Source organism: Paramormyrops kingsleyae, chromosome 1 (genome assembly GCF_048594095.1).
Source record: "Paramormyrops kingsleyae isolate MSU_618 chromosome 1, PKINGS_0.4, whole genome shotgun sequence".
NCBI classification, from domain to species: Eukaryota; Metazoa; Chordata; class Actinopteri; order Osteoglossiformes; family Mormyridae; genus Paramormyrops; species Paramormyrops kingsleyae.
Window position 1 is genome coordinate 49,418,061 of NC_132797.1, and position 11,817 is coordinate 49,429,877.

The window sequence follows — 11,817 nt, forward strand, 5'->3', positions numbered from 1 at the left end:
GCCTGTCTCGCCTGAACTGCCTGAGGCGCCCGCTGCGGCACCCCCTGCTGGCCGCGTGATGGCGGCGCCCGCTGCGGCGCCCCCTGCTGGCCGCGTGATGGCGGCGCCTGCCGAGGCGCCCCCTGCTGGCCGCATGCCTGCAGCTGCCTCCGCTCTGCCCGAAGCGCCCCCTGCTGGTTGCACGCCTGCAGCTGCCTCCGCTCGGCCCGAGGTGCCCCCTGCTGGTCACGTGATGGAGGTGCCCGCCGAGGCGCCCCCTGCTGGCCGCACGCCAGAGGCACCCGCCGAGGCGCTCCCACCTGAACTGCCTGTCTCGCCTGTCCTGCCGGCACCTGAACAGCCTGTCTCTCCCGTCCTGCCCGGCTCTCCAGGCCAGCCCGGCTCTCTCGTCCTGCCCGCGGCCCTGCCTGAGGCCGCCCCTCCCGTCACGCCCGAGGCTCCGGCTGCCCCGCCTGTTGCCTCATTGGAGGCCCTGACTCCCTCGCCCTTACCCCGGCAAGGCCGACGCCCCCCAGGACCCCGCCTGTCAGTGTCCCGTAAGGGACGGGGACACAGGCGTCGGGCCCGGCTCCCGCCCGCCCTGCCCCCTGGCTCGCCCGTTCGGCCCCTGGCTGTGGCTCGGTGGCTGCCTGCGGGTCCTCCGGCTCGGGGTCGGCGGTCGCCTCCGGGTCCCCCCCTGGTTCCTCGGTACCGGTCCTCGGTCCCGCCTCCGGCTCCGTGTCGGCCGCCTCCGGGCCCCCCTGCTCCGGCTTGGCGTCGGACGGCGCCGGCTCCGGCTGCGCCTCCGCCTGCCGCGGCTTCCCCCTCCTGCCTGCCTGCACTGGTGTTCCCTCCGGCTCCCTCCTTGTCCCCTCCGTCACTCCCTCGTCCCGTTCCCTTGGCCCCTGGGTGGTCCCCTCCTGCTCCCTCCTCCCTCTCCCCTGCGGCCCCTCCGGCCGCTGCCCGTCGCCCGCCTGGGCTCCCTTGGGCTCCCCTTGTCCCTCCTCCGTTCCCGTCTGTCCCCCCTGCCTTTGTTTCTCGTCCCTCTCTGTCTCCTCCGTTCACTCCTGGCCCTTTTGTTCCGCCTTTCTCCCCTTCTGTGTCTCCCTTCCAGGTCTGTCTGTCCACGTTCCCCATCCTTTGTCAGGTCCTGTCTTTCTTTTCGTCCTTGTTCTTGTTTTGTGTCTCTGTCTTGTTCCCTGTTCTTCATTGATGGTTTTTGGGTTTTGTCTTCCAGGTCCTGTTCCCCCGGTCTCGTCCCGTCCGCCGCCTCCTCTCGGGCGCGCCCGGTGTGCGCGCCTTTGGGGGGGGGTTCTGTCATGATCCGCTCCGTCCGTTCCTGATGTGTGTCACGCCCACCTCGTTACCTCGTGTTCAGCCCTAATTGTGATCGCCTGTGTCCTGTTAAGTCTAGCTTGTCTTTTGTATTTAGTCCTCGTCTGAGTCAGTCTTCCTCAGACTTGTCATTTGTATTGTCATGTTTTGTTCCTTGTCCGCCAGTCTTCCCTTCAATAAACCCCGTCTGTCCGTATTTGCGGCTCTGCTTGCCTGCTTCACTGCTCGCCCGCTTGCCAGTGTGACAGGTAGATCTTAGCATGGCCGACTCACTCCCTCATCGGCCATAAAATACTGTCTGTGGGGCCTGCGTGATCCTACACAGCACACAGGACTAACAAAAACAACAACATGACAGACGATTTTCCGAAAGTAAATTTTAATATTTACGGTGAATATGAAACTTTCAACAACTGGGCTGCGATTTTATCAGTTAGCCAAGCGTAGCAACTTAAAGGCTACACATGACATTTCTCACTAGCGAGGTAATAACAGCGCTGCATCTTAAAGCAGACTTACAGTTTAGAGACGGTGCTTCAGAACACTGTTGAGGGACACACAGAGGTAGCCTAATTCATACAAGCTCTCTCTCTCTCTCTGTTTCTCTTTCTCTGTGTCTCTGTCTCTCTCGCTCTCTTTCTAATAACTTCATTATTAACTGCATTAGTCTGCTATCAACGGCTCAAGCCTCCATTGCCAGCTTTAAAATGACGTTTTGGAACTAGCAAAAGAGTCGTTGGATGAGATGCGGAAGAAATAATCCTACTCACAATAGCGATTTAAGTAGAAAAACCGGACGAATCCCTTGAAATATATCATCTGATCGATGTCTTGAGGTGTGGCAACCGTAGTGTGGCAACCGCTTCGCGTCGTGGCCGCATCACCACCTCGGGTGTGCATTATTTTTCTAATAATTCAACGGCCCGTCGTCAATTATTCCTTACACAATGCACACTGAATGTACAATACAGGACATACCTGACATTGTTGCTGTGATTATTGATTTAATTATCAGTTTTATTGCCCTAGCTGCCTATGTAATTGATACAGTTAAGACATCTATTGCAATAATAGAATCTTTACTTTGCAAATTAGGCAAAGTAAATTTTCAAGGCAGCTTGAAAAAACACCAAGTTTTACTATTCTTGCCATCAATGTCTTTTGACTTCAAAATGATGCATAAATAGTATGATATTTCAGGGTGAACAAAAACTACACTGTGGTGTGTTACTGGTCTACATTAAATTTATTCATGTATGGCCTACAGCATATGAAAACATTTATTGTACAGTGTGTAATTCATTTGCAGTTGGAATGTGTGAACCGATTTTGACAGGCTATTGTTGACCCACTTAGGACAAAAAAATGGATCATGACTCACTGAAAAACAGGAACGTGCTAGTTAGTTGAAGAATAAATGGAGTAAATGTAACAAAAATCTTGTTTTCTAAAGGCACGACTGAATCCAGTCTGCTTGGTACTTTTGGCTAGAAGACATTGTGTCATTCATCCAGGAAGTAAAGTATTAATTATTTTACATATTTAGACACAGATGTATTACAAACTGTGGCGCACAGTGATGTCCAACACTGTAAATGTTTACTGTTACTGCATTATGTATTGATGTTACTACCTAGATGTTACTTAGGATTACAGAACGGAAAGTAATAGTGCGTTAGCAAAACCAAACAGAGACATGTTTTGGATGAAGCTGTCAATAGCTTGATCAAATGCAAAAATCAAGACTGAAACCTAACTTGATACTGAGTGACAATTGAAGTTCCAGGGCACAGATCATTGTGTACTTCCATCATTGGTGACTGTTTTGTGGGATGCAAGACCCTGTCATTGTCCCACTTCTTAGATTAGTTACATTATTGCCCTAACCAAGTGCATGAAAATGTCACATTTGTCATAATTTTCAACAAGTTATGGTTTAATCGCTGCAGTGACACAAGAATGGATTTCCTAATATTTGCAATACAATAACCTTGAACCTTTCACCATATTTTTGATTCCTTAACACTTGTAGCATTTGTTGTAGTGATGGATGTTACGAGCTACAGTCTAGGCTTGGAGCCTGACATAAAAGAAAGGGAAAGGGTAAGGGGAGGACGAGACAACCAGGGAGTGGAAAAACGGAACACGAGTAAACAAAGCGGTTATTTTTTATATTTTATTCACACCGCACGGACACTTAACAAATCACCCGGTGCAACAAGACTTCAGGAGTGACCACGGCCAAAATAACAAACACCTACCGAACGCGTCCCAAAGATAACCTAAACCTAAGTGCCAAAACAAAGTGGAAACAAAAAAAAACAATCCCTGCACCTGACTCCGTAACCAAACAAACAATAAACCAACATGCACTTCGCTGGAACAAAAATGGCAGTTACTCCCTACCAGTGTTGGGAAGATTACTTTGGAAATGTAATTTGTTACAATTACAAGTTACTCTATTTAAAATGTAATAGTGCCCTTACGAAAATTAACCATGGTTTTACTATGATTAAATAACCATGGTTTACTATGGTTCGCTGTTTTTCATGGTTTTCATGGTTTTTTGGGTAACTATGAAAACCATGGTTTATGACTATGGTTTTATCATGGTTTTTCTACAGTTGAACCATAGTATAATCTTGGTCATAAACCATGGTTTTTGTTTACCATGGTCTTTACCATGGTTTTTGTTTACCATTGTCTTTACCATGGTTTTTGTTTTACCATGGTCTTTCCAAACCTTGCTTTTTACAAACCATGGATTTCTTATTTACAACTCGAGCTCCATTAATCTGGTTTCACAAAACTGTAGTGCAATAATGCATACATCAAACAATTAATAGGCTATTTGTAATGTAACAGCAAATGTAATTAAAAATCCTACTTCATGCTTCCATCTAGCTACCAAAACCCATAAAAACAGGAGAATCATTCAATCTGTATACATTTTTATTAAATCACATGCATAGCATTCAGTTTTCATTCTCAGTTGTTTGGGACGGAATCACTGGGTCCAACTCTGTATGTACAGTATAAGAGAGAGGAACAGAAAGAGAGACATATATTTAAGATTAAAGATTGCCTGCTGAAATAAATAACATGATGTTGCATGGTAAGTGAAAGTGTGTTTTGTGTGTGTGTGTGTGTGTGTGAGTGTGTTCACTGTTGAAAGAACTGTTGCACACTCAAACTTACAGGATCCTTTTGTAAATCTTGCTGTCGTTGTTTAATTTGTTTCAGACAGCTCCCCTCAGTAGCTTGATGTCTATGTTCGGGAATTTCTTTAAAGTGTGATCTGCAAAATAATGTGACAAATAAATGCCAAGTGTTAAACTGTAAAAGACATGGCAACATTGTAAAGGTAAGTTTCTAAACACATACTTAAAAGGAAAACTGGTAATTTGCAACCCACAGTCCTGTTGTTTGAGACCTGTCTGTAGAAAGATCAAGAAAATTTGGTACAACATAAACTGAATAGCAAGTACACATTGGTTAGCTATAGATGCTGGTTTGTTATTCGGTTTATGTTGTGCAAAATTGTCATTCTTTTTGCTACTGACAGCACTTGCAGGGCTACTGAACCATGTCGCAGCAGCCAATTTTCTAGGAAGTAGCAAGGTAAGCAAAGGTGTTATTAATCACCTTCATGACATTCAATGAGGATCTGCTTCAGAATCGTATTGACTCTCATTAGTAACACTTGTGCTTACGTTGCTACTTCCTCAAAAAGTAGCATTGAAAACACAGGGGGAAAAGCAGTACACCAAGACAGCAAAGGGCAACTGTAATCTGAGAGTAGTTCTACATAGCTTCTTAGCAGCGTATATCGAATATTTGACTATTCGAAAATCGTGTCTCATCCCTACTGTTTATAGACATATTCCAAAACTTCCAGTGAGCACACTTATCTGCCATGGTGTATTGCTTTTTCTTAGTGTGTTCAATAATTTTCCCCCTGCCATTCCATCATTGTAACAAATAATTGTGAGATTATTTGGGTAGACTGGGTAAATTAATGAAAACCTACCAAAAATAGCGTTGATAGAGGTGGCCTCCAAGGGTGACTTAACTTCATTCTTGGCGCTCCCTTTTTGGCCAGTAAGTGACGAGGTGGCCATCTCCTTTCGGGTGAACATGACCCCAAGCAGGTCACAGACCAGCTTTGTTGGTTGAAGGTGATTGCACTTTTGCAGTTTAATCCTGCTGACCTTTAGTCCCTCACCAATGAGAACCTTGAAATTCAGATGAAACATCAATAACATGTTACAGAAAAACTGAAATGATGTGTCCTTGGACTCATCAGTTAATATTAGCTACCGTTTCACTATTTGATCCAAGTTATACCAAACACTTGGCAATCTTGAACAACTGGGCTATGGGAGTCATCATAATTACACAAAAGGGGTAATAAGCCTGTTTTTGATTGGATCTCAGGCAAGCAGATCAGAGTGGAGATAGACCTTGTGGGCATAATAAGCTGCAGAGTGAGATTCTTTAATTAATTAATTACCTAAGGGATAGTCTGGAATCAATGAACCCAAGCCCTGATGTTCGAAGTTACCGAGCACTGTCGGAATAGGAACAAGACAATTGAGTACAACGAAGGCCAAATTCGCAAACCAACAGGTAACACTAACTGAATGAGGCACAGAGTTCCCTTGCTCTGATCAGTTAGCGTTGGCTTCGCTATTAGATCTACATTGCACCAAAGTTTCTTGCTTTTATACCTATGGAGTGCACTCAGCAACCAACAGGGGCAGAACACATTTTATAGGCTAATAAGTTGTTTTTTCTTCTTAAAATTGATAACAAATCTAACAATATTAATAACACCTGGTATGATTTAAGATTTAGTAGGCAATAATTTAATAATTTGCAGTTTATGCTAGTGCTGCTAATGGATTTCATAATAATTGATCAGTACAATGTCAGTAGGTGTCAACCAGGCTAGTCTTAGTTAGAATTCACTTACATCATCATTTGAGTTTTCTTGGGCCTGAGGAGATGAGCTGCGACTAGTGGCTTGTTCCAGGTTGGTTGTTTGTACGGTGGTGGCTGGCTCTCTTACCAAAGTACTTCTCAACTCAGAGAGCATAATCCTCATATCTAAAAGAAATAACAGACGTTAACACCCTTACAGAATCATTTAAAAATATTTAAAATGATAGTAGCTTTTTTACAGAGTTTGAATGTGCCCAACAAAGTTGTTCAACCATTTCAACAAAGAGCTACTATGCTATTTGAAGAAGAGAGTGAAATAGGATTCCACCAGTACAAAATCTGGTGAATTAATGAGTTGCTTGCAAACTTGCCATTAATTGTATCCACCTGCTGAGTCAACCTCTGCCGATCTTCCTCTAGTTCTTTGACTCGCTGTTCAAGGTGTTTGCAGTTGGAACAATGAGTGACTGAGATCCCCTAAAAAAAATAGAATTGTTAGAAGATTTTCTAGGTTCTAATCACTTGATGTAATGGGAAGACCTACAGGGAAACAATACCATTTGTGTCAGAAATAACAGTTTTACTTAAGTTTATTAAAATGTTTGTACATGGAAGCACGTAAGAGAAAGAGATTCAAGCAAATCAGGGCAAAATTTGATGTCATAAAGCTGATCAAGGGCACAATGTGGCAGTCAGGATTCAAACTAATTCGAAAAATTTCCACGCTACTTAGCATGCTAATCAAGTTCCTTAACTGCTACGCCCCCACCGTCACAGTCTTGTAAAGCCAAAATGTCTCACTAGCTAGGGATACTTTTAATAAAGAAGAAAGTAGATTAAAGTTGCTGTTAGACATATCATATGTGTCATGGGTGATGAATAACTTACAGTTAGCTGTTCTCTCCTGGGTTCTTTTTCAGCCTTAAAGAGTGAAAAAGAAAGACATCATGCATTTTGTAAATGTGGGATTTTTGTGTCATAACAAACAAAGTAACAGACAGTCCTAGACAATCCATGGTTTGCAGCGATGGCACATTTTAAACAGTGGCATTGTAAATTAATTATGCAAATCAACCAACTGGATAATGGCCAAGATCATTTCTATCAATTTGATGACAAATGACAGAACTTACACTGAGTCTTTGCTTTCTTTGTTGGAGAAGTTTTTCAATTTGCGCTGGACGCACAGCTTTCTTTTCAGTCTTAAGAGAGACAAAGAGCAAGAATATACCATGGGGGGCAGGATTGTTGTTGTTGTTTTTTTCCAATTGTGTTGCTACTGAAATACCTGTGCTAATCAAAAGTGAAATCCTTATTTCCCCACTACAATTCATTTTATAATTAACTGAAAAAAGTAGGGCACCTTTTTTCTCTTTGGCATCTCACATCCGAGGAATACTGGACAGGTTTTTTCTTCCGCCTCCCTCTGCCACACTCCTCATTGGCAGCTGAGCCCTTTATAAGTTCCTCTCTTTTATCTGAGAGCATTTGCTCATTTTCTAGTTGAGAATAAAAACAATATGTTGGTATGTCAATATGGAGTGCAAATATTAAATACATAAATAATTAATTACTTAAATACAAGACATCACACTACTTGCTCTTATTGTTTGATTAGGTGAAATAGCTCCACACATGACTCCGTTTATGCTCAGCCATTGTTGCAAGAGAGCACACCAACGCAATGCATTTATACGGCCGTATTTCGTATATGACTATGACAGGTAAAAGCAGAAATGGTTCCTTCTACTTTAGACGATCCCAATAATATAGTTACTTTCCACTGTGTTCCTGTTAATGATAAACAACACATTTACCCCAAATTACTAAAATATCGATACTTTAATATAATAATTTTCTGAGGTAAAGGCTTTTTCTTGCATACTGCTAGCAACACGTTAAGAAAGTTAGCTGTAACAGAGCACCTAGCCTGAAATCAATGTTAGCTTTATCAAACAGTCTATCGTTAGCGTATTTGCATTTTAATATATTAATAGGTGAAATTGCCAGTCATCTGTGGACGATATATGAAATTTCTTACCTGAAATGTCCAGTATTTTGGCTGGGTAAAGGTACTTTCCCCACCGCACCAATACCTCCTTCTCCACATTCCAGTCTTTCGGGTTCAGTTCATTTGTGGTTATTCCAGTGCCACTTAAATTAACTGAACTTAAGGGTCCGACACCTAGAGTATTTTCCTCAAAAAAATCGAACAATCCATACATATTTAATACTGCCATTTAAGACTTAAATTATAAGTAAATGCGGTTACCACAATACTAGCTACAACTGCCAACTGTCAAATTCAAATTATGCAGCTGCGCGAGCGTGCTGAATTGTCATTGGTGCGCGACAACGAGGAGGCAGCAAATTAGAGATGGGGAGTCGACTCCAAAAGAGTCGATTCCTCGACTCTCACTAGCCCTAGTGTCGGAATCGACTCCAGGTCAGGAATCGACTCCCAGTGTCGAGTGTTTTTTTCAAGTTCAACACAGCAACAGTTCATTATAACGAAAAGATTATAATGAATGTAAAGATACAGAAATTAAAACAAAAAGATAAAGAAATGAGAGGAAAAAATAAGTAATGCCAGGAAAACAAAGAACAATAATGTATAGATAGTTTTTTTCTGTTGGGTCTGTTTTGTGGCTCAATCAATCATGATGTGGTTCAATACAGTCAATTGGTTGTGATTGGCACAAAACACTGCAGTAGGTTTTACGAACCAATCATGTACCAGTCCTCAGGGTGAGAGTGGGACATGCCCATAATTGGCAAGTGGTGGTTGATTGAGTGATACTGTTGAGTGATGACTGTTTTTGAATCCAGTATTGTTAACTTATAATGGCAACCCCGACCTCAACCATGTGGAAATATTTCAACCAGACCGAAGACAAAACTAAAGTTCGTTGTGATATTTGTAAACGTTGTTTAAAATTCAACAGTTCAACGTCGTGCATGTGGAAACACTTGAAAGCGTTTCATCGAACAGAACTCGCAAGTCTTCAACGGCCAAGCACCACTGCCAGTCAAGATGAGATGGATGAGGTAAACGCTGTAACGCTAGTTATATGTTTTCCTGTACAGTCCCAGATAAATATTTAATTAAGATAAAACACGTAATTCAGCTAATGAAATGTAAATCCAAATAAGGAGTTTATTTAGGAGTTAATGTCCATATATATCAAATTTAAATGACAGTAAAATCACCTACAACCCTTACAAAAATACGTCACTTTTAGAATAAGATTAGACAAGATGGTGGGCCTTGGTTTAATTTCCCCTTTCCCACCCACACCATGTAATGTGTAGTAATATGAAAGATATTGTATGCATTTTTTCATCTGACCATGTGCAGACATTTTGTTTGTTAGGGAGCTGAGTCAGGAAACTGTCCTCCACCAGCGAAACATCCGATTCAGACAGCTATGCACCAGTATGCTATTAAGGATCCTTATCTACGTGAGTTTTTATGTAATATAGGGAGTACTTCCACTACTTTTGTGACTACTTGCATCAGGCTAGTTGCATAAACTGCTTAGACTAGTCTTACATGGTAGTCAATTAATTTTTTTCTTCAAGACTGGTCATAATTTTGTTAAGTCATTAAAAGGAAGATTGGTCTATTTTAAATTACAAAGATAAAACTAATTAGCCATAAATAATTTCTAGTTGTTCAGACTAGTTTTTAAGACACAGTCTTAAACTATTGGCTGTGTTTATGCAACTGCTGGGTTCTGTTTGAGTGAAACTATAGATTAATGTATATATTTATTCTTGTGAAGGCAGATTATTTTTGCTATTTAGGGCTGTCAGTAATTTTCTTTTTTATTGAACAGGCTTTAGTACCAATTATTTACGTGACATAGTTCTATACAATTAGTGTGAAATAACTGAACTTTTAATCTTTTTCTTGCATTGCAGCTAACAGCATTCCAAAGAAAAGGCTTGATAACAAGCTCCTCAAAATGATGGTGAAAGACATGCAGCCTTACAACATTGTCAATGATGAGGGGTTTAGAGAGTTTGTTTATGCTTTAGATCCAAGGTATCAACTCCCATCAAGATCAACACTAATTAGAAACCTCGAAGAACAGTATGATACCACCAAGACTTCTTTGAAAAAGAAAATGGAGGTGTGTATAGTCCATTTGTTTGCTGTAATAGATTATCTGTCTGAAGTTTTAGATTTCAGCTTATTTTTTTATATATCATAATTTCTCACGATCAAGCCATCTTATATTCTGTTATAATTGCTCAAGTACAAAATAATTTTTGTAAATTGCTTTGGATAAAAGCATTTGCTAAATGCCTTCATTTGATCTATGTTGATATAGGGGTAGATGGGGTGCTGGTGCTAGTTGCCACAAGAGAAAGCTCTCAAAACAGTTCAATTTCAAACAATCAAAAACATTTCAAAGCCACAGTATTGTTCAAATTTTGTCAACAAAATTGTCAAATTTGTTAACAATATTTTGTCACCATTATTATTGTTTACAGGAAGCTGATCACATATCTGTCACCACAGATATGTGGACATTACACAGAAGCATACTTGGCGGTCACAGCACACTTTATTATCGATGACAGCCTCATGTCATGTTTATTGGACGTACACAGGTAGTTTTTTAATGAATTAATTTTTTTTTAGTGTGAGAGAGTTCTTGAAATTTGATGATTTTTTTTTTCTAAATTTGTGCTGTTACACCGTATGAGACATTAAAAACTTATTTGCCAGCTACCCTTTTACAGAGTACCCTACCCTGTCTTTACAGAATGTTCTTTACATTGTATAGGATGATTTTATGTAGAAAACTGTAAATCTTTGGGTTTTCATAGGCAGGGTTACCATTTATTTGGGTGTTCCTGTAGTTTTAAGCATACATGTAATTGTGATTACAATTTCTTTTGTCCCCAAAGGTTCCCACAGAGGCACACTGCCGATGAAATAGCAGCAGGGATTTTAACATTGAAAACAAAGTTGGGTGCGTTGTGACAGACAATGCTGCCAACATGGTAGCCGCTGTAAAAAAACTTGTTTTAAGGCACATGCCTTGTTTCGCACACACCTAAAATTTTATAGTGAAGGATGGCCTGTCTGCAGTTGCTGAGCTAACCGAAACCAGAGAGAAGGTGAAGAGAATTGTTGGACATTTTAAGAGCAGCTGTGTCTCTATGGAGAAACTTTCAAAATATCAGCAGGAAATGAAGCTTCCAGAGTACAAACTTGTACAAGAAGTTGAAACCAGGTGGAACTCCATATACTTGATGCTCGAACGCTTCCTAGCCGTTAAAGTCCCACTGTCTGCTGCCTTATCAACAATAGATGCTGGACTGCCAGTCCTCTTCAGCTCTGACTGGGATGCGATTGAAAGTGCTGTGAGGGTAAATCACAGCCCCATTCATTGTATTGTGTAGGATAATTCACCCAAAAATAAATTTCCATCATTTACTGACCCTTATGTTGTTCGAAACCTGTTTGAGTTTTCTGTATGTTGGTAACGAGACAGAATTAACTGTAACAGTAAAATTCCAAAGTAGAAAAAAATGCTTTAGAAG

At 41.3% G+C, this 11,817-nt stretch overlaps 1 long non-coding RNA gene across 1 annotated transcript; it reads right to left on the minus strand.

Moving 5' to 3' along the window:
- Positions 1 to 4,262: 4,262 nt before the first annotated feature.
- On the minus strand, positions 4,263 to 6,408 carry LOC140578801 (uncharacterized). Its single transcript, XR_011983073.1, has 4 exons — positions 6,290 to 6,408; positions 5,345 to 5,549; positions 4,513 to 4,612; positions 4,263 to 4,336 (listed from the first exon to the last, which is right to left on the minus strand). It is a non-coding gene; the product is annotated as an uncharacterized lncRNA (long non-coding RNA).
- Between the last annotated feature and the right edge of the window lie 5,409 nt (positions 6,409 to 11,817).